Genomic DNA, 21,510 nt, shown 5'->3' with positions numbered 1-21,510 from the left:
GTCAAAGAAGGAGTTTGTTTATAGGGTGCCGGATAGGATGTCTCAGCCGAGGTTACTGCCTGATGGCCGGCTGCCCGCCGACCTGTGGGTGGTTTGGGAAGCATACCGCTTGCGCTTTCCGTTCCGTAAGTTTCCGAGAAGTATTAGTTCCCGTCTTGCGCACACCGCTACGCCGTGCCTGGATCAGCTGCCACCGTGACCATGATGCCCCGCCCCCCGGTGCGGGGAGTCTCCCTCTGACGTTCGCCTCTGTTTACGTCGCCACTCCTCTCTCTACGGCCCATCACATCTACCGCTTTTGACTTTCTTCTCCTCCTTACCTTCAACACGTCTCCTTACATCTGTTCTGGTGCAGTCATTGGGAGGGTTACCCCTTCATGCAAACTGCACCTATTCTCAAGAAGAAGAAGAGTACCACAACCCTGAACCCTACAATCCCAGAGGGAAGTGGGAAACCCTCCTCAAACAGTGCAACAGCCACAGGGAGTGGGGCACCACACCCACATTCTACCCAACAGACACCCAACCTGCCCCATCCCCTGTCAGCCCCTCACTAAGTACCCACCTAGGGCACCCTCCCCCCACCCACCCCCTCCTCCCCAGGACCTCCCTTCTTCCCCATCCCCCAAGCCTTCCCTTCTCCCACTTGCCTTCCCGTCTCTCCCACCCCCAAGCCCTCCGTCTCCCCGCCCCCCAAAGCCCCCCCCTTCTCCCCCACCCCACCTAAGTCTTCCCTTCTCCACCACTCCCCTAAACCCTCCCCTCTTCCTCACCCACCTCAGCCCTCCTTTTTCCTCCACGCCCCCCAAGCCCCCCCCTCCTTTCTCCCCCCCAAGCCCTCCCCCCATTTCTCCCCCCCAAGCCCCCCATCTCCTCTAACCCCCAAAGCCTACTCCCCCAACCCTCCCTCTCCCACCCCCAACCCTCCCCCTCTCACTCCCGCCTACTTTCCCCCCTCTCACCCCTCTCCCTCTCCCCCAACCCCCCAAGCCCTCCCTCCTCCACCAGTCTCCCCGTACCAGATCCCCCCAGCTCTCACTCACCCCAGTTCCCAAAGGTCCCCCCCCCCTAAGGAGAAGCAGAAGAGAGTCAGTTCAGGGTGATGTACTCGTTCATAGATGGGATCACAAGCAAGCCAAGTGAATTAAGGGAAAAAGCACAAGAAGTGAACCCAGATTTAATCGGACTCACTGAAACAAAACTCTCTGGAATCATAACGAATGTCGTGTTTCCCCAGGAGTACACAGTAATAAGGAAAGAGAGGGAAGGTAGGGGAGGAGGCGGAGTGGTCTACTGATGAGAAAGGAATGGAGTTTTAAGAAGATGGCTATCCCGGGTTGTGAGGGGTTCAGATACTACATAGTAGGCACCATGACAATGGGAGGACCAAGGATAGTAGTAGCAGCTATACAACCCTCTACCAAATGACAAAAGACCCAGTCAAGAGTATGAAAAACCACAACTTGGCAGATAACATTATAATTGAGAGGGCAGCCTCTGCTGCCTGAAGAAATAGATCCCACCTGCTCATCATGGGAGATTTCAATCACAGAAGGATTGACTGGGAGAACAAGGACCACACGGAGGCGAGGATACGTGGAGAGCCAAACTATTGGAGGTGATGACTAAAAACATTTTAACCCAGCATGTCAGACAACCCACAAACATGAGAGGCAATGACAAACCAGCGAGACTAGACCTAGTCTTCACTCTGAACGACTCCGACATAAGAGAAATCAGTTTTGATGACCCAGTAGAAATGAGCGACCACAGTGTACTGGTGTTTGAGTACCTGATTGAAGAAGGGTTATTGAGCTCGAGGAGGATACCGAAACCAAAAGGTTAGCATACCGAAAGGGAAACTATGAGGGGATAAGAAAATTCTAACAGACATAGCATGGGAAACAGAGCTCAGGGGAAAGACGGCCCAAGATACGTTGGATTACATTACGCAGAAGTGCAAGGATGCAGCAAACAAGTTTGTCCCAGTCCAAAAGGAAAACAGAGAAATGAAGATGAGAAACCCATAGTTTAATCTGAGATGCAGGCCTAGCTAAGCAGCAAAGTATAAGGGCTTGGAGAAACTATAGGAATAACAGGACACTGGAGAGCAGAGAAAGATACCAAAATGCCAGGAATGAATATGTCAGGATGAGAAGAGAGACAGAAAAACAATACGAAAATGACATCGCAAGCAAGGCAAAGACTCAGCCTAAATTGTTGCATAGCCACATCAGGAGAAAAAAACAGTAAAGGAACAGGTTATGAAATAAATGATAGGGGCGTAAGATTTACCACAAATGACAAGGAAGTGTGTGAGGAACTGAATAAGAAATTCCAGGAGGTCTTCACCTCAGAGCAAGGAGAAATTCCAGAGATAAGAGAGTGAATAGCTAACCAGGAACCACTGGAAGAGTTTGAGATTATCAGCGGGGAAGTAAGGAAGTGTTTACTAGAGTTGGATGTGACAAAGGCTATAGGCCCAGATGGAATCTCCCCTTGGATGCTAAAGAAATGAGCAAAAGAACTGTGCCTACCTCTCTCCATAGTGTATAACAAATCACTGGCAGCAGGGGATCTGCCAGATATTTGGAAAGCAGCTAACATAGTCCCGATATACAAGAGAGGGGATAGACAGGATGCACTGAATTACAGGCCAGTGTCCCTTACCTGCATACAATGTAAGCTGATGGAGAAGATTGTGCGAAAAAAACTAGTGGAGCATCTGGAGCGAAGGAACTTTGTAACACAACATCAACATGGGTTCAGGGATGGCAGGTCCTGCCTCATAAGGTTACTTGAATTCTACGACCAGGCAACAAAAATAAGGCAATAAACAGAAGGGTGGGCAGACTGCATAATTTTGGATTGTCAGAAAGCCTTTGATACAGTGCCACACAAAAGGCTAGTGAAAAAGCTGGAGATGCAGGCTGGAGTGAAAGGGAAGGTACTCCATTGGATAAAGAGTACCTAAGCAACAGGAGACAACGAGTCTGTGTGAGGGTGAGGTCTCAGATTGGCGAGACGTTACAAGTAGAGTCCCGCAGGGGTCTGTCCTTGGACCTATACTGTTTCTGGTATATGTAAATGATCTCCCAGAGGGTATAGATTCGTTCCTCTCAATGTTTGCCGATGATTCAAAAATTATGAGGTGGATTGAAACAGAGGATGATAGTTGGAGGCTATAAGATGACCTAGACAGACTGAGTGAATGGTCCAACAAATGGCTGTTGAAGTTCAATCCGAGTAAATGCAAAGTAATGAAACTAGGCAGTGGAAACAGGAGGCCAGACACAGGATACAGAATAGGAGATGAAGTACTTAATGAAACAGAGAGAAAGATCTAGGATTTGATATCACACCAAACCTGTCTCCTGAAGCTCACATAAAGCGAATAACGTCTGCGGAATATGCGAGGCTGGCTAACATCAGAACAGCCTTCAGGAACCTGAGTAAGGAATCATTCAGAATCTTGTAAACCACATATGTAAGATCAATCCTCGTCTTACATATCCTTACTACACTGGAAGACAGAAGAGAAAGAGGAAAGGGGGGACATGATCACTACCTACAAAATCTTCAGGGGAATCGACCGGGTAGCAAGGATAAACTATTCAACAGTGGCGGGACGCGAACAAGGGGACACAGGTGGAAAATGAGTACCAACATGAGCCACAGGGACGTAAGAAGGAACTTTTTCAGTGTCAGAGTAGTTAACAGATGGAATGCATTAGGCAGTGATATTGTGGTGGCTGACTCCATACACAGTTTTAAATGTAGATGTGATAGAGCCCAGTAGGCTCAGGAACCTGTACACCAGTTGATTGACAGTTGAGAGGCAGGACCAAAGAGCCAAAGCTCAACCCCCGCAAGCACAAATAGGTGAGTACATTGAAAGAGTGTGCAGGATCACTTTGTTTGCCACTCTCCATAGTGTATAGTAGGTCACTGGAAACGGGAGACCTACGAGAAATATGGAAGACGGCTAATGTAGTCCCAATATACAAAATGGGTGACACACAAGAGGCACTGAACCAGGGCCAGTGTCCTTAACTTGTATACCATGCAAGGTGATGGAGAAGATCATGAGAAAAAATCTAGTAACACATCTGGAGAGACGAGACTTCGTGACAACCCATCAACATGGGTTCAGGGAGGGTAAATCTTACCGTACAGGCTTAATAGAATTCTACGATCAAGTGACAAAGATCAAGCAAGAAAGAGAAGGATGGGCGGACTGCATTTTTTTGGACTGTCGGAAAGCCTTTGACACAGAACCCCATAAAAAGCTAATGCATAAGCTAGAGAAACAGGCAGGAGTAACTGGTAGGGCGCTCCAGTGGATAAGGGAGTACCTAAGCAATAGGAAGCAGAGAGTTACAGTGAGGGATGAGACCTCAGATTGGCGTGAAGTCACCAGTGGAGTCCCACAGGGCTCTGTACTCAGACGTATCCTCTTTCTGATATATATAAATGATCTCCCAGAGGGTCAGTCGGCCGAGCTGACAGCACGCGGACTTGTGATCCTGTGGTCCTGGGTTCGATCCAGGCGCCGGCAAGAAACAATGGGCAGAGTTTCTTTCACCCTATGCCCCTGTTACCTAGCAGTAAAATAGGTACCTGGGTGTTAGTCAGCTGTCACGGGCTGCTTCCTGGGGGTGGAGGCTTGGTCGAGGACCGGGCCGCGGGGTCACTAAAAAGCCCCGAAATCATCTCAAGATAACTCAAGAGAGGGTATAGAGTCATTCCTCTCAATGTTTGCTGACGACGCAAAAATTATGAGAAGGATTAAGACAGAGGAGGACAGCTTGAGGCTTCAAGAAGACCTGGACAAACTGCGGAATGGTCGAACAAATGGTTGTTAGAGTTTAACCCAAGCAAATGTAATGTAAAGAAGATAGAGGTAGGAAGCAGGAGACCAGATACAAGGTATCATTTGGGAGACGAAATACTTCAGGAGTCAGAGAGAGAGAAAGACCTAGGGGTTGATATCACGCCAGACCTTTCCCCTGAACCTCATATCAAGAGGATAACATCAGCGGTATATGCCAGGTTGGCTAACATAAGAACGGCATTTAGAAACTTGTGTAAGGAATCTTTCAGAACATTATATGCCACATATATCAGACCAATCCTGGAATATGCAGCTCCAGCATGGAGTCCATATCTAGTCAAGCATAAGACTAAACTGGAAAAGGTTCAAAGATTTGCCACCAGACTAGTACCCAAGCTGAGAGGTATGAGCTACGAGGAGAGACTACGGGAATTAAACCTCACTTCATTAGAAGACAGAAGAGTTGGGGGACATGATCACCACATTCAAGATTCTCAAGGGAATCGACAGGGTAGATAAAGACAAGTTATTTAACACTAGGGAACACAGGTGGAAACTGAGTGCGCAAATGAGCCACAGAGATATCAGAAAGAGCTTTTTTAGTGTCAGAGTGGTTGACAAATGGAATGCATTAGGAAGTGATGTGGTGGAGGGTGACTCCATACACAGTTTTATGTGTAGATATGATAGAGCCCAGTAGGCTCAGGAAACTGTACACCTGTTGATTGACGGTTGAGAGGCTTGACCAAAGAGCCAGAGCTCAACCCCCGCAAGCACAACTAGATGAGTACACACACACACACACACACACAGAAAGAGAGAAATAGAGCAGTAGTAGTAGCAGGCATTAAAGAGCAAACAGGGACCAGACCAAAGTAGCGGAGAGACAAGGACCAAAACATGATTAAAGAGATCCTTAAAGAGGTAAGGATGGAGGGAGCTGAGCAAAATGTTGAAAAGGCTTTCAGGCTTGGAAAGTACAACAAGGACAGAGACCGAATGATAAAGGTGGTTTTCATGAGCGAAATCGCGAAAGAGGAACTGTTAGAAAGGAAGTGCTGTCTAGTGTAGAGAAGTTCAAAAGAATATTCTTGCAGAGGGATATGACAAGGGAAGAGAGAATGCAGGCAGCAGACGCAAGGAAGGAGCGCAGGGAGAGAGAAAGGAATCAGGGAGCCACAGCCCCAATCCTTACAATCCCAGAGGGGAATGGGGAACATTCCTCAAACAGTGCATTAGCCACAGGGAGTGCGGCACCACCCCTACATTCTACCCAACAGACACCCTACCTGCCCCAACCCCTGTCAGCCCCCCACTAAGTACCCACCTAAGGCACCTCCCCCACCCACCCCTCTCCTCCCACTCACCCCCTCCCCCCACCCACCCCCTCCTCCCACACCCCTCCTCCTCCCCCCTCCCCCCTCCCCCCAGGACCTCCCTTCTCCCCCATCCCCAAGCCCTCCCTTCTCCCACATGCCCTTCCGTCTCTCCCACCCACAAGCCCTCCATTCTCCCCCACCCCCCTAAGCCCCCCACTCTCCCCCACCCCACCTAAGCCTTCCCCTCTCCACCACTCCCCAAAACCCTCCCCTCTTTCTCAACCACCTCAGCCTTCCCTTCCCCCCATGCCCCCCAAGCCCTCCACTTTATTGCCCCCCCAAACCTCAGTTTCTCCCCCCCCCCCCACCCCCCCCTCCACCCCCCCCCCTCCCCCCCCCCTCCCCCCCCTCCCCCTCACCTCCCCTACCTCCCCCCTCTCCCCTCACCCACTCCCCCTGCCCTCCCTCTCCCCCCTACCCCCCCAAGCCCTTCCTCCTCCACCAGTCTCCCCATACCAGATCCTCCCAGCTCCCACTCACCCAGACCCCACAGGTCCCCCCCAGAGGAGAAGCAGAAGAGTTAGTTTCAGGGCAATGTTCTAGAACATAGATGGGATCACAAGCAAGGCAAGTGAACTAAGGGAAAGAGCACAAGAAGTGAACCCAGATGTAATTGGACTCATTGAAACAAAACTCTGAAATCATAACGAATGCCGTGTTTCCCCAGGAGTACACAATAATAAGGAAAGAGAGGGAAGGTAGGGGAGGAGGCGGAGTGGCCCTACTCATGAAAAAGGAATGGAATTTTAAGGAGATGGCTATCCCGGGCTTTGAGGGTTTCAGAGACTACATAGCAGGCACCATGACAATGGGAGGACCAAGGATAGTAGTGGCAGTAATATATAATCCTCCACCAAATGACAGAAGACCCAGTCAAGAGTACGAAAACAACAACATGACAGTTAACACTATAATTGAGAGGGCAGCCTCTTCTGCCTGTAGAAATAGATCCCACTTGCTCATCATGGCGGACTTCAATCACGGCAGGATTGATTGGGAGAACAAGGAACCGCATGGAGGCGAGGATACGTGGAGAGCCAAACTACTGGAGGTGGCGACTAGAAACTTCTTAACCCAGCATGTCAGAGAACCCACAAGGATGAGAGGAAATGACGAACCAGCGAGACTCGACCTGGTCTTCACCCTGAACGACTCTGATATAAGAGAAATCAGTTTTGAGGCCCCAGTAGGAATGAGCGACCACAGTGTATTGGTGTTTGAGTACCTGATTGAAGAAAGGTTATTGAACTCGAGGAGGGATACCGAAACCAAAAGGTTAGCATACCGAAAGGGAAACTATGAGGAGATAAGAAAATTCCTAACAGATATAGCATGGGAAACAGAGCTCAGGGAAAAGTCAGCCCAAGATATGATGGAATACATCACGCAAAAATGCAAGGACGCAGCAAACAAGTTTGTCCTAGTCCAAAAAGAAAACAGTGAAATGAAGATGAGAAACCCATGGTTTAATCAGAGATGTAGGCTAGCTAAGCAGCAAAGTAAAAGGGCATGGAGAAACTATAGGAATAACAGGACACTGGAGAGCAGAGAAAGATACCAGAATGCTAGGAATGAATATGTCAGGATGAGAAGAGAGGCAGAAAGACAATACGAAAATGACATCGCAAGCAAGGCAAAGACTCAGCCTAAATTGCTGCATAGCTACATCAGGAGAAAAACAACAGTAAAGGAACAGGTTATGAAATTTAGAATAGGGGCAGAAGGATTCACTACAAACGACAAGGAACTGTGTGAGAAACTGAATAAGAAATTCCAAGAGGTCTTCACCTTAGAGCAAGGAGAAATCCCAGAGATAAGAGAGGGAATAGCTAACCAGGAACCACTGGAAGAGTTTGAGATTGCCAGCGGGGAAGTAAGGAAGTGTTTACTAGAATTGGATGTGACAAAGGCTATAGGCCCAGATGGAATTTCCCTTGGATACTAAAGGAAGGAGCAGAAGAAATGTGCCTCCCGCTCTCCATGGTGTATAACAAATCACTGGCAACAGGGGAACTGCCAGAAATTTGGAAAGCAGCTAACGTAGTCCCGATATACAAGAAAGGGGATAGACAGGAGGCACTGAATTACAGGCCAGTGTCCCTAACCTGCATACCATGCAAGATGATGGAGAAGATTGTGTGAAGAAAGCTAGTGGAGCACCTGGAGCGAAAGAACTTTGTAACACAGCATCAACATGGATTCAGGGATGGCAGGTCCTGCCTCACAGAGTTACTTGAATTCTACGACCAGGCAACAAAAATAAGGCAAGAAAGAGAAGGGTGGGCAGACTGCATATTTTTGGATTGTCAGAAAGCCTTTGATACAGTGCCACACAAGAGGCTAGTGAAAATCTGGAGATGCAGGCTGGAGTGAAAGGCTAACGTAGTCCGTTGGATACAGGAGTACCTAAGTAACAGGAGACAACGAGTCAGTGTGAAGGGTGAGGTCTCAGATTGGCGAGACGTTACGAGTGGAATACCGCAGGGGTCAGTCCTTGGACCTATACTGTTTCTGATATATGTAAATGATCTTCCAGAGGGTATAGAATCGTTTCTCTCAATGTTTGCCGATGATGCAAAAATTATGAGGAGGATTGAAACTGAGGACGATAGTAGGAGGCTACAAGATGACCTAGAGAGACTGAGTGAATGATCCTACAAATGGCTGTTGAAGTTCAACCCGAGTAAATGCAAAGTAATGAACTTAGGCAGTGGAAATAGGAGGCCAAACACAGGATACAGAATAGGAGATGAAGTACTTAATGAAACGAACAGAGAGAAAGATCTAGGAGTTGATATCACACCAAACCTGTCTCCTGAAGCCCACATAAAAAGAATAACGTCTGCGGCATATGCGAGGCTGGCTAACATCAGAACAGCGTTCAGGAACCTGTGTAAGGAATCATTCAGAATCTTGTACACCACATATGTAAGACCAATCCTGGAGTATGCGGCCCCAGCATGGAGTCCAACAAAAGACGAAGCTGGAAAAATTCCAAAAGTATGCCACTAGACTAGTCCCAGAACTAAGAGGCATGAGTTACGAGGAAAAGCTGCGGGAAATGCACCTTACGACACTGGAAGACAGAAGAGTAAGGGGAGACATGATCACAACCTACAAAATCCTCAGAGGAATCGACCAGTTAAACAAGGATAAACTATTCAAAACGGGTGGGACGCGAACAAGGGGACACAGGTGGAAACTGAGTACCCACATGAGCCACAGAGACGTTAGAAGGAACTTTTTCAGTGTCAGAGTAGTTAACGGATGGAATGCATTAGGCAGTGATGTGGTGGAGGCTGACTCCATACACAGTTTTAAATGTAGATATGATAGAGCCCAGTAGGCTCAGGAATCTGTACACCAGTTGATTGACAGTTGAGAAGCGGGACCAAAGAGCCAAAGCTCATCCCCTGCAAGCACAAATAGGTGAGTACACACACGAGGTATGGGTATGAACTTCGAGGAGTGACTACGGGAATTAAATCTTATGTCACTAGGAGACAGAAGAGTTATGGGGAACATGATCACCACATACAAGATTTACAGAGAATTTAATAGGGTAGATAAGACAGACAATTTAACACAAGGGGGGCCCACGCACTAGGGGACAAAGTTGGAAATTGAGTTCCCAAATGAGCCATAGAGATATTATAAATAATTTTTTCAGTGTCATAGTAGAACATAAATTGAGTGCATTAGGAAGTGATGTGGTGAAGGCTGCCTCAATACACAGCTTCAAATGTAGATATGAAAAAGCCTAGTAGGCTCAGGAACCTGTACATTAGTTGATTGACAGTTGAGAGGCGGGACCAAAGAGCCACAGCTCAACCCCCTCAAGCACAACTAGGTAAGTGCAATTAGGTAACTAGGTAAGTTCACACACACACACACACACACACACACTAGTGTGTGTGGAAAAAAACCACTTAGTAGTTAGTAACAGTTGATTGAATAACAGTTGAGAGGCAGGCCGAGAGAGCAAAACTCAACCTCTGCAAGCAAAACTAGGTGAATACCACTAGGTGAATAGAACTAGGTGAATACACACACAAAAGTTTGTTTTTAAAAGTTGGCCACCAGACTTGTACCCGAACTGAGGGGTATGAGCTACGAGGAGAGATTACGGGAATTCAAACTCACGTCGCGGCAAGACAGAAGAGTTAGAGGGGACATAATCATCACATACAAGATTCTCAACGGAATTAATAGAGTATATAAAAACAGATTTTTTAACGCAAGGAGCACACACACACTAGGGGACACAATTGGAAATTGAGTACCCAAATAAACCATGGAGACATTAAAAATAATATTTTTCTTGTCAGAGTAGTTGACAAATGGAATGCTTTAGGGAGTGATGTGGTGGAGGCAGACTCCATACACAGTTTTAAGTGTAGATATGATAGTGCCCAGCAGGCTGAGAAACCCGTTCATTGAAAGTTGAGAGGCAGAACCAAAGAGTCAGAGCTCATCCCCCACAAGAACAACAAGGTGAATACAGACATATTTGCACTAACTCTAACTGCTTCATTTTCTTGCCCACTAAAGTGGAACAGGAAGGAAGAATGTCCTAGGAACTTCACTACACACAGGGACGTGGAAGACTGGGGGATACTACCTGCGAATGGATCAATCAAGTATTAGGGGAATTCAGCAGAGCACTGACGGATATGAAGGATGTAATAAAGAGTCTCGTGAGTGAGCTGGGTGCAGCCAATGAAGAGATAAAGAAACTCCAGGAGAATCCCAAGCTGAACCAGTACGAAACAATTAACTATATGGAAACGGGATGAAACTGATGGAGGTTTCCTTCCAGGAAGACTATAATTTGCAGAAAAAACAACCAGGTGCATAGGCTGCATTGGAGGAAGTAGCTATGTAACTTCCAGCTACTTCCCAGGAAACTGAAAAGTGCACTACAAAACGACTGGAAAGAAAATGAGCTGTTATAGTTGTAGGTGTTTAGGGACCAAAAGGGACCAACAAGGAGGAGTGGAGAAGAATGGACTGAGCAACTGTGTCAAAGATCTTGGAGAGTTTGGATATGGTAGAGGCTAATGGCTAATAGCAACAAAGAGAAGGTTTTAAGGTTAGGCGGCATCATGAAGGAAAGGAAACGTCTGATTAAGTTTGTGGTCACGAACGAGGAAACAAAGGAGAAGATTCTATTGAAGAAGAGCAGACTTATTTGCTAGTGAAATAGAACAAGAGCTAGAGATCGATCCTACAGGCACAAAGTGGTGAATGCTTAAACACAGTATTAGCACATTTACAGCTGCTGATATAGACAAAAATACCGGCTGGGAGTATATTTATTGATCTTGTATCCCTGACAGGTTATGGAAGCGAGACTCTGCCCTACGGGAAGCTACCTCCTTCCCTATGACCTGCCGCCTGCTGGCTCTGGCTACAACCTGACAGTGGAAGGCTACACCTGCTCCAATCATGCCTGGATACTCAAGCAACGGAACTTGGGCAAGACTGGTGAGTATGACCACACCTGCACACATTATTGCCACTCAGTTACAGCCACACCCGCACACATTACTGGCACTCAGGTACAGCCACACCCGCACACATTACTGGCACTCAGGTACAGCCACACCCACACACATTATTGGCACTAAGGTACAGCAACACCCACACACACATTATTGGCACTCAGGTACAGCCACACCCACACACATTACTGGCACTCAGGTGCAGCTACACCCGCACACATTACTGGCACTCAGGTGCAGCAACACCCACACACACATTATTGGCACTCAGGTACAGCCACACCCACACACATTACTGGCACTCAGGTGCAGCCACACCCGCACACATTACTGGCACTCAGGTGCAGCAACACCCACACACACATTATTGGCACTCAGGTACAGCCACACCCACACACATTACTGGCCCTCAGGTGCAGCCACACCCGCACATATTACTGGCACTAAGGTACAGTAACACCCACACACACATTACTGGCACTCAGGTACAGCAACACCCACACACACATTACTGGCACTCAGGTACAGTAACACCCACACACACATTACTGGCACTCAGGTACAGTAACACCCACACACACATTACTGGCACTCAGGTACAGCAACACCCACACACACATTACTGGCACTCAGGTACAGTAACACCCACACACACATTACTGGCACTCAGGTACAGTAACACCCACATACATTATGGGAAATAGAGTGCACAAAACTTTCGGTAATACCCGGTCATACCTAAGTATCTTAACAACTCCTTCTTTCCTCTTGGTACCGGGAAATTATCGACGGCTTCCACTTTCGTTCTCTCTGGAGCAACATCGCCTTGCCCTACCACATACCCTAGGTATTCCAGGCGGGCTCTTCCGAGCTCACTTTTCGCCAATTTAATTGTCATGTTGGCCTTCTCCAACCGATTTGTTCGACCGGTTCGTCTGTTTATGTACTCCCTCTAGGAGTCAGCAAATAACCCAGTGCACCTTGCAACATCTGACTCACAACTCGTTAGAAACATGGTCTTCTCCCAAGTGATCCGACTTCTCTCACATCTTTGGTAGGCTGTCCCTGCTGGACACTCTCGCTCATCAGTCTTCTCTACTTACTGTTTCCTCCCTCCGTTTTTCTTCTTCTTTCACTCCATACGTCCAGAGTTAGACATCCATATTCTGTACCTCCTCTGTAATCCTCATACTTCGGTTCATCGACCTCACAATTCGGTCTGTCGCCATCATACTTCAGTCTCTCATCAACATACTCCACTATCTCGCCATCATACTTCAGTCTCTCATCAACATACTCCACTATCTCGCCATCATACTTCACTCTGTCGTCTTCACGCTTTCATCTACCGCCATCATACGTACGCCTCTTGTCATCATACCTCACTTTCTACTCATCCATGCTTTCATTGTCATCTTCTTCTTCTCCTGTTTCGCGTTACTACACAACTCTATTTCTTCTCCTTCAACTCTTCCTCGTTCCCTTAAAGCTTCTTCAAGTACTGCATTACACTCAACAGCACTCGTCAGTACTTGTCTCTCTACCTTTTATAAAGTGCTCGTAAACATCTCTTTGCGCACACTGTCACTTCTCACTTCCTCTTCTTCACTGTCTCTTCTTCACGCTTCCCGTGAAATGTGTCAACTTTTGACATCTCACACATCTCAACTTCATTATCTCTACGCTCGTGTTCCTGTGGGCAACTTGACGTTTTACTCTCGTCCTCAGTGTGTCCACATCTTTCTTCACCTCTGCTCAGTACAGCTACCTCCACTTCCTGATTCTCAATTTCAGCGGGTTGGGCTCCACTCAGGACCGCTCTCTTCACATTAGGTCTCTCTGGCAGGGTCATCTTCACATCTGACCTCACTGAACCTTCATTTTCCTGATCTAAACCTTCACTAAACAGCCACGCTATCTCCACGTCGATATTTTCTTTCGGTGGAGTCGGCACGGTCTCATCCTCTCCAGTGTCTCTCTCGTCGGTCACCTCTGCCCTCATCACTACCGAGGCAGGGTACTCAATGACTCCACTATCGTCTGACTAATCCTCTAGGATGTTAGTTAGGTCTCTTCCATCAGGTGTCCCATCAGTGCCGTGGCCCTTCTGGCACACTTCCGGCACAGCTTGCGCCATGAGCTTCGGCAACACCCTATAACCGCACAAGTCAATGCCAAGGATTACTGGTATCCATTGAACAGGTATGTCAGGGCACACTCCTAACATCACCTTTGCCGACAAGTATTCCGACTTTAGCATAACAGTACAAATGGGGATGTCACCCTCAGACAGCATCCCATCCACCTTTATCTTCCCACTGTCAGCTAAAAGTCGCTCATCCGCGATCAGGCTTCTCATAATCAAACTCTGATTAGCGCCAGTATCCCTTAGGATACCAACTTCTACTTCAGGTTGGCCTTCTATGCTGACCCAACCTTTACTGATGAACGACCTATACCGCTCGTTCACTAAGTTTAATTTCTGCGGTTTGTCCTGTAATACATTAATACATTTGTTTCGGGGGTCACACATTGTCAGGGTCACAACTCTCTTGCCCTGTCGACAATCTCGCATCATGTGACCACATCCGTTGCATCTATAGCACCTTATGTAGGAGAAATGATTTTTATATCCTCCTGAGTGGCTTTGACTCTGCCCACTCGAGTTCGAAGTTCTCTGCGCAGGCGCACCACCTGGACTCTGCTGGGTTTGGCTGGACTCTTGATTTCTTGATACACGACTAGTTTCTCGTTTAGCTTCTTCATCCTCACTTTCAGATGAAGTGTGCAACCTACGTTTCTGAGTCTTAGGATCCTTCTATTTATTATATCATCTATAAAAAATGTCCTCACCCCAAGCTCCCCTGGGTCTAACATTGTTACGTCTGACCTCTCTTTTCACCCTGTTTTCCCTTAAGCTCCTATACGCCTCTGTAATCATGTCTGCCCTATCTGCGGCATCTCTCACATTCTTCATTCCTGCCTTTTGGATCTTGAACTTCGTCTCGGGGTGCATCATTTATAGAAATTTCTCCATGATCATCAACTGTTTTAGATCAGCATAAGATCCCACCCCGGCAGCATCCATCCTCCCTCACCATATGACACAATGTTCTCCCTCACCATATGGCACAATGTTCTCCCTCACTATATGGCACAATGTTCTCCCTCACCATATGGCACAATGTTCTCCCTCACTATATGGCACAATGTTCTCCCTCACCATATGGCACAATGTTCTCCCTCACCATATGGCACAATGTTCTCCCTCATCATATGGCACAATGTTCTCCCTCACCATATGGCACAATGTTCTCCCTCACCATATGGCACAATGTTCTCCCTCACCATATGGCACAATGTTCTCCCTCACCATATGGCACAATGTTCTCCCTCACCATATGGCACAATGTTCTCCCTCACCATATGGCACAATGTTCTCCCTCACCATATGAAATAGTTTAAATCCATTTATTTAATATTCTGGTAATAGTTCTCTATTTTCTACATTCATTTACGTTTTGGTAAGTGCAATAATATATATTTTTTTCTGTGCAGACAAGAGCATTTAAATCGTTTATATTATTTCTTAGACTCCTACTGTTCGTGTAATATACCCTAAGTGCATCGTCATTTTGAGGCCCTTGTCTTTCCGTGATCATTTTGCAAATTTTTCCTCCCACAAACACTTACTTTTATTACCTCCTTTCTCCATGTCAATTTCCATACCACTATCTACTAACAGTTTAAACAGTTTAAATATATTCGAGTAAGCACTAAACCTGAAGTTGGAAGGTGTAGTTGAATGATAAAGTAGAAATGGTAAAATTGAAGATGCAATCACTATTTGATGGAGCACTGATATGAAACCCAATAACTGTTTGATTTGATGTACTGATTAAAGGAGCCTTAAATCATGTTAATACTGCATATTGTAGAGTTAACACAAAACATGAAGTTGGAAGGTGAAGTTGTATTGTAAGACCGATATGCAATTTATATTTATTAAAGCAGTAATATGAAACAGAACAAGTTTTTTGATGTACTGAACTGCATAAAGGAGACTTAAAAGGCTGCTTTGCATTTTGTTTGAGAAAATATTCTTGCGTGCTCATGCAAGTGTGCGGTATCTATAGGCACAAGTTTTCTCTAATAAATATAATTGATAGAAAATGTGTGTCTGATCTGTAGGATCAATGACCCTTTGATGTCATTGGGAACTGAGATTTCGTGGAAAAAACGCCCAATTCTCAGTTATTTTAATGATCTGAGGGTGTCCTATTGGTTAGTGCACAGGCCAGCCACCCAGCTGGGCCAGGTTTCAATTCTCTCATAGGGGGAAGTTGACCAGACCACACACTAGAAGGTGAAGGAACGACGACGTTTCGGTTCGTCTTGGACCATTCTCAAGTCAATTGTGAGAATGGTAGGGGGGAAGTGTTCTGTTTGTTAAAATATTCTTGTGCGTTCATGCAAGTGTGTAGTATATGTATATATTCGTATAATAAGCTATTGCCTCTCCTACAAGGGCTATTTGCAGCTTTCTCTGAAAATAATGACATAGCATAGTCATCTACATCTTATCATGATGAAATACTGAACAAGGTATGATGTAAGGGAGGAATAAATAATCTTCAGAATTGTATGGTCTATTAGGTATGGACCATATATGTATAAACTGCAGTAATAGGTACGTACTCTCACCCAGCCACAGTTCCGCTAACCTGCATTCCTAGTCAGTTTTGCAGCCGCCTTCATGACAACCACACGCTCCCCCAGTCCTTCTCCTCTCATGCTCTTACTTGCATAAATAGTCCGACTAATGCTAACCTGCAAATAACATCAGGTACAAACACTAAATCTTTAATGCTTAAATAACTAAAATGGAATATACCAATCAATAAAGTTGATAACATTTATGTCGTAAACCCGAAGATGCATAGAGATATTTAGTAGTGGCTTAGATTGATTGAATCTAAATAAATAGTCTGATTTATAACACAAATCACAAATAAGATGAACTCATCCTTTGATTACGACTTTGTTGAAGTTTTGTGAATACATAATTACTAATGACGAGACCTTGAAAGTCTGCCTTAGCTGGTTTAATATAACATAAAATGGTGTATAAAATATAACTTGGTTATTTGGTGGTAAGATGGTTAGTAAAATATTGATAATAATAAGAACAATTGTGTTCTGTTCAATTTGAATAGAACGTATGCTGTGCTGTGGTGGATGATGGAGGTTGCTATGAGAGGCCTGGGGCAGAGGTTTACTGGGCTCGTTAGCACAGGCAGGGCTCACAGTAACTGCTGATGAGAAAGAATGATTGTCACACACTGCTAAGTGGCTAAGGCAGATGAAGATCACCCACTCCAGAGACAGGGGACTGTCTCACTTATAACTGATTGTGTAATTGTTAATCTGTGAATAGAAGCGAGAAACACATGTCTACGTTTCCATATAATGGAAGGGAAGGGAACTATCAGGAGAAAGCCTCAAGTCCTTCTGACTATAAAGCAAATGAAAAGGTGTTTACTACATATAAAATACTACTGATTAAAACTAGTAACACGGGTCCAAGAGCTAAAGTCACCAACAAAATTATAGCTGAGCCTTATACGATCTTTCCTTGCGATGATATGAACACAGTTCGAGTATTTCAGCCGGGTTACACATATGTGTGCGCGTGTGCCTTCACGCTAATTGTAACAAAGTTTCCTACGTACAAAATACGACTGTTAAAAACTACTAAGATCCACCATGGAGTGAGTATTTCTTGCACAATAAAGTAGTCATCACCTTGCCCTGAGCGCGGCAGCAGTAACAGGGCTGCAGCAATGCACCTTCCCCACACACAGTAAAAGTGTGGGGAAGGCTCGATGACGTGCATCTGTCACAGTCATCCCTTCATCATCCATCTATCACCCATTTCCACTAACGGAGGAGGGCCCTCTATGACGCTTAATCACATATCAAGAATGGGACGGGATAACCGGAAACCACATCCAACTCACGTTTGCTTGGCGTGCGATTAATCACGTCATCTATCTCAGCGTGAAGCATGATTATGTGGTCTACACCACATAATCACACTTGAGCAGAGCCGGGGTAACCAGAAATCACACCCGGGTCGCATGATAATCACTCCTCATCCGCCAAATCATCAGTATGTTATACATCTCAGCGATGGACCACACGGTTCACGTCATACTTTCCCCTACTACCATATTCTACCACATGGTAGAATATGGTAGTAGGGGAAATCTTATTGATTTTATCTTATTGCACCACTTTCTCTGTCGCCATAATACACACCTTCCTCCATAATTATTTTGCACAGCTTCCTCAATCATTATATTGAACAAACAACTTTCTCACTCTCCACATTGCAAAACTTCATCCCGCAACATACGATACAACATTCCTCCTCTTTGTATTGCACCATTTCCTCCCTCTCCATATTGCACATCTTCCTCCATCACCACATTACGCAACTTCCTCCTACACAGCATTACAAAACTTCCTTCTACACAGTATTACAAAACTTCCTTCTACACAGTATTACAAAACTTCCTCCCTGACCATATTACACATCTTCTTCCTTCATCATTTTGTACCACTTCCTACCTCACCATATTGCAAAATATCCTCCCTTACCATATTCCATCATGCCCTCCCTCACCATATTGCACCAGGATGTCCCTCAAATTATTGCATCACGTCCTCCCTCATCATATTGCACCCCTTTCTTCCTCACCATATGGCACAATGTTCTCCCTCACCATATGGCACAATGTTCTCCCTCACCATATGGCACAATGTTCTCCCTCACCATATGGCACAATGTTCTCCCTCACCATATGGCACAATGTTCTCCATCACCATATGGCACAATGTTCTCCCTCACCATATGGCACAATGTTCTCCCTCATTATATGACACAATGTTCTCCCTCACCATATGGCACAATGTTCTCCCTCACCATATGACATAATGTTCTCCCTCACTATATGACACAATGTTCTCCCTCACCATATTACAACATATCCTGCCTCACCATATTGCCTCAATTTCTCCGTCACCATGTGGCACAACGTCCTCCCTTACCATATTGCAACAATTCTTCCCATACAATGTGGTACAATGACCTCCCTCGCCATATTGTGCCACTTCCTAAACATACTACACAGTCTTCCCTCACCATATTGTTCCTTGATCTTTCTAAACATATTGCACCTTGATCTTTCTCAACATTTTGCACCACTTCCTACGTAACCCTATTTCACCCCGTCCATCCTCACAATATTGCACCATATCGTCACTCACTATGTTTTACTATTCCTACCTCACCATATTACACAATTTCTTCCCTCAACATATAGGACCACTTCACATACTCATCATATTGCACAACTTCGTCCCTCATCATTTTGTAAAACTTTCTTGCTGACTTCACAACTACCTCCATCACAACATTACACAACTTCTTCCTTTGCCATATTGTAAAACTTATTCTTTAACAATAATACCCAATTTCTTTCCTCGCCATTTTGCAATACTTTCTTCCTCACTATATTGTAACAGTTTTTCTCACCATATGTGGGATTATGTGACGAAGTTTGTTTATTTTTGTCTTAAGTGGACTGCATATTAAAGAATTTAGTAGCAGACTGCATATTAAAGGACTTGCAATAGACAGTAAACCATAAGTAAATATCAGTTTCCTACAATTTCACAGTGGAAGGAACTGCTCTGGCTGTCGTGGGGTACGGTTGTTCCGTCCGGCCACTGCAGTTGTTGTCAACCCGACAGGGAGTGAGGACCTGGGTGTCGCTGCTGACGTGGCTTGTGTCCCGTGTTTCTGCTGAGGGGCCCCTGGGGCCATGATGGTCTGCAATCATGGGGGGGGGGCCTGTGCCCCCTGTCACCAGGCAGGCCTAAATTGGGCTGGAGTTCTCTGGGATTGCTTCTTACCACGCTGTGGAGGTGGTGATGATTGATATGCTATGTGTCCCAGTGGAGTCTGTGTGTGGTGTGCAACTGCTTGCCGGTCGGCGGGCGATTGTCAAGTTTGGCTCGCCAACGATTTATCAAGATCTCGTCACGCGCTACGATGGGCGCTCATTCGATCTGGAGATGGTGGGTCGGTGACCCTTTCAGACCGATTTGGAGCCACAACGTATGTGGCAGTGTATGGGATGCCTTTTGAGTTCCCTGAGGATCTTCTACGTCTTCCTGAGGATCTTCTACTTCTCTGGCCGGTTTGGGCGGGTCCTACAAGTGAGGATGAATGCCGTCCCTACCGGGAGATGGAAAGGGGTCCTGTGTGGGACCCGCACTCTCGCCATGTGCCTCCGGGATCCTGTACCGTCCTCCATCACGCTGTTGGGGGTTCCCGGTTCGTGTTTTTCACGCAGGACAACCTCAGACATGTTTCAGGTGCGGCCTACCGGGTCACCAGGCCGTGGGGTGTGAGGAGCGCGGGGTCACCCCTGTTAACCTCTCCCAGGAGGAGGATTTTTCCCCCGTTGTCGGCCCCGGACCAGTCTTCACGTGCTGGACCGTGTGTTGATTCCCTGCCGGTTTCTGCCCCGGTGCTGGGTGGTGGTGAGGATATTGACATGGGGTTTGGGGCGGCCCCGCCACCAGCTTTCCCGCCTCCGACGTCCTGTCCCTGCTGCCCCAGGCCGCCCCTGCCTGCTCCGTCCCTGCATGCGGCGTCTCCGGTCCCTTTGGATGTCCGCGGCGAGGTGTCTCCTTCGGTGAGTGGTCTGGTGGCCCCGGCCGTGTAGGCTGCGGTTCTCAGGGGCCGGGCTTTGAAGGCGGATCCCTCAGAGAGTTCTGATGTGTTACGGAATCATGAGGGTGACAGCTCGGACGACCGACCGTCTCCAAGCGCACGAGGAGGGTTCCGTGTACGTCTCACCTTCGTGGTGTGCCTTGGGTGGAGGTGGGGGAGTACGTTGATCCGGTGTCTCCTGCTGAGGTTGGCGGTGCTGTGGTGCTCTGTGCTACCTCCCGAGTCGCCCTCTACGCCTACTGCTGTTAGGCTCCCTACGGTGGGAGGTTGCTCCTGCCAAGCGGGACCTCGTCGTGGTCTTAAGGAAGGATGTGCGCCAGGGTGCCCCTGCTCCTGTGCCCATTGGTGGGGGGCCCTGCCGCGTCTGTGTCCTCTGCAGGTCCACCCAGTGTGCAGCCTCATGAGAAGCCTCGTGCGCAGGCCAGTACGAAGCCCTGTGCGGCGCCCGGTGCGCCTCCCTGTGCGGCGCCCGGTGCGCCTCCCTGTGCGGATTCCAGTACGGAACCCCTTAGTGTGGACCTCTTCCCCCCCCCCCCCCCCCCTGTGATCGCGGTCGCAGTGTTTGGGCCCCACTTGGGATGACAGGGTGCGTCCGGGCCCGTGGTGCTCGTCGACTATTTGGGTACCGAGAAGGAGTTTATATATGGGGTACCTGATTGCATGCCTCGACCTTGTGTGTCTCCTGGACGACCGGTGCCCGACGACGTCCAGATGGTTTGGGATGAGTACTGCTTGTGCTTCCTGGCGCAGGAGTTTCTGGACCAGTATCGATAGTGTGTGTGATTGTTTATATACTCCCTGTCTGTGATTTTGTGCCCATGTCTGCGGTTCTATGTGTGTTTGTCTGCGTCTTAGGTTTTGCCCTGTTGGGCGGTGTGCTTGCTTGTGTGTTCCATATGCATATTTTTTTTGTGCTGTGCTGTTTGTGTCCTGTGTGTGTTTTGTGCTCTGTTGCTTGTGTGGTTTCTGAGGTTGTGTGTGTGTGTA

The 21,510-nt window shown here is 47.0% G+C and overlaps 1 long non-coding RNA gene across 1 annotated transcript in view; it reads left to right on the top strand.

The window, feature by feature from the left end:
• The first annotated feature begins 11,556 nt into the window (after positions 1-11,556).
• LOC138354041 (uncharacterized) overlaps positions 11,557-21,510 on the top strand; it is an 81,550-nt gene continuing 71,596 nt past the window's right edge. Inside the window, exon 1 of the long non-coding RNA XR_011223400.1 lies at positions 11,557-11,700. This is a non-coding gene — a long non-coding RNA (uncharacterized lncRNA). The remainder of the gene's footprint in view (positions 11,701-21,510) is intronic.

This window comes from Procambarus clarkii, chromosome 61 (assembly GCF_040958095.1).
Source record: "Procambarus clarkii isolate CNS0578487 chromosome 61, FALCON_Pclarkii_2.0, whole genome shotgun sequence".
In the NCBI taxonomy this organism is placed as follows: Eukaryota; Metazoa; Arthropoda; class Malacostraca; order Decapoda; family Cambaridae; genus Procambarus; species Procambarus clarkii.
Note: the sequence above shows the minus strand (reverse complement) of the source record. Positions and strands in the feature narration are given on the sequence as shown.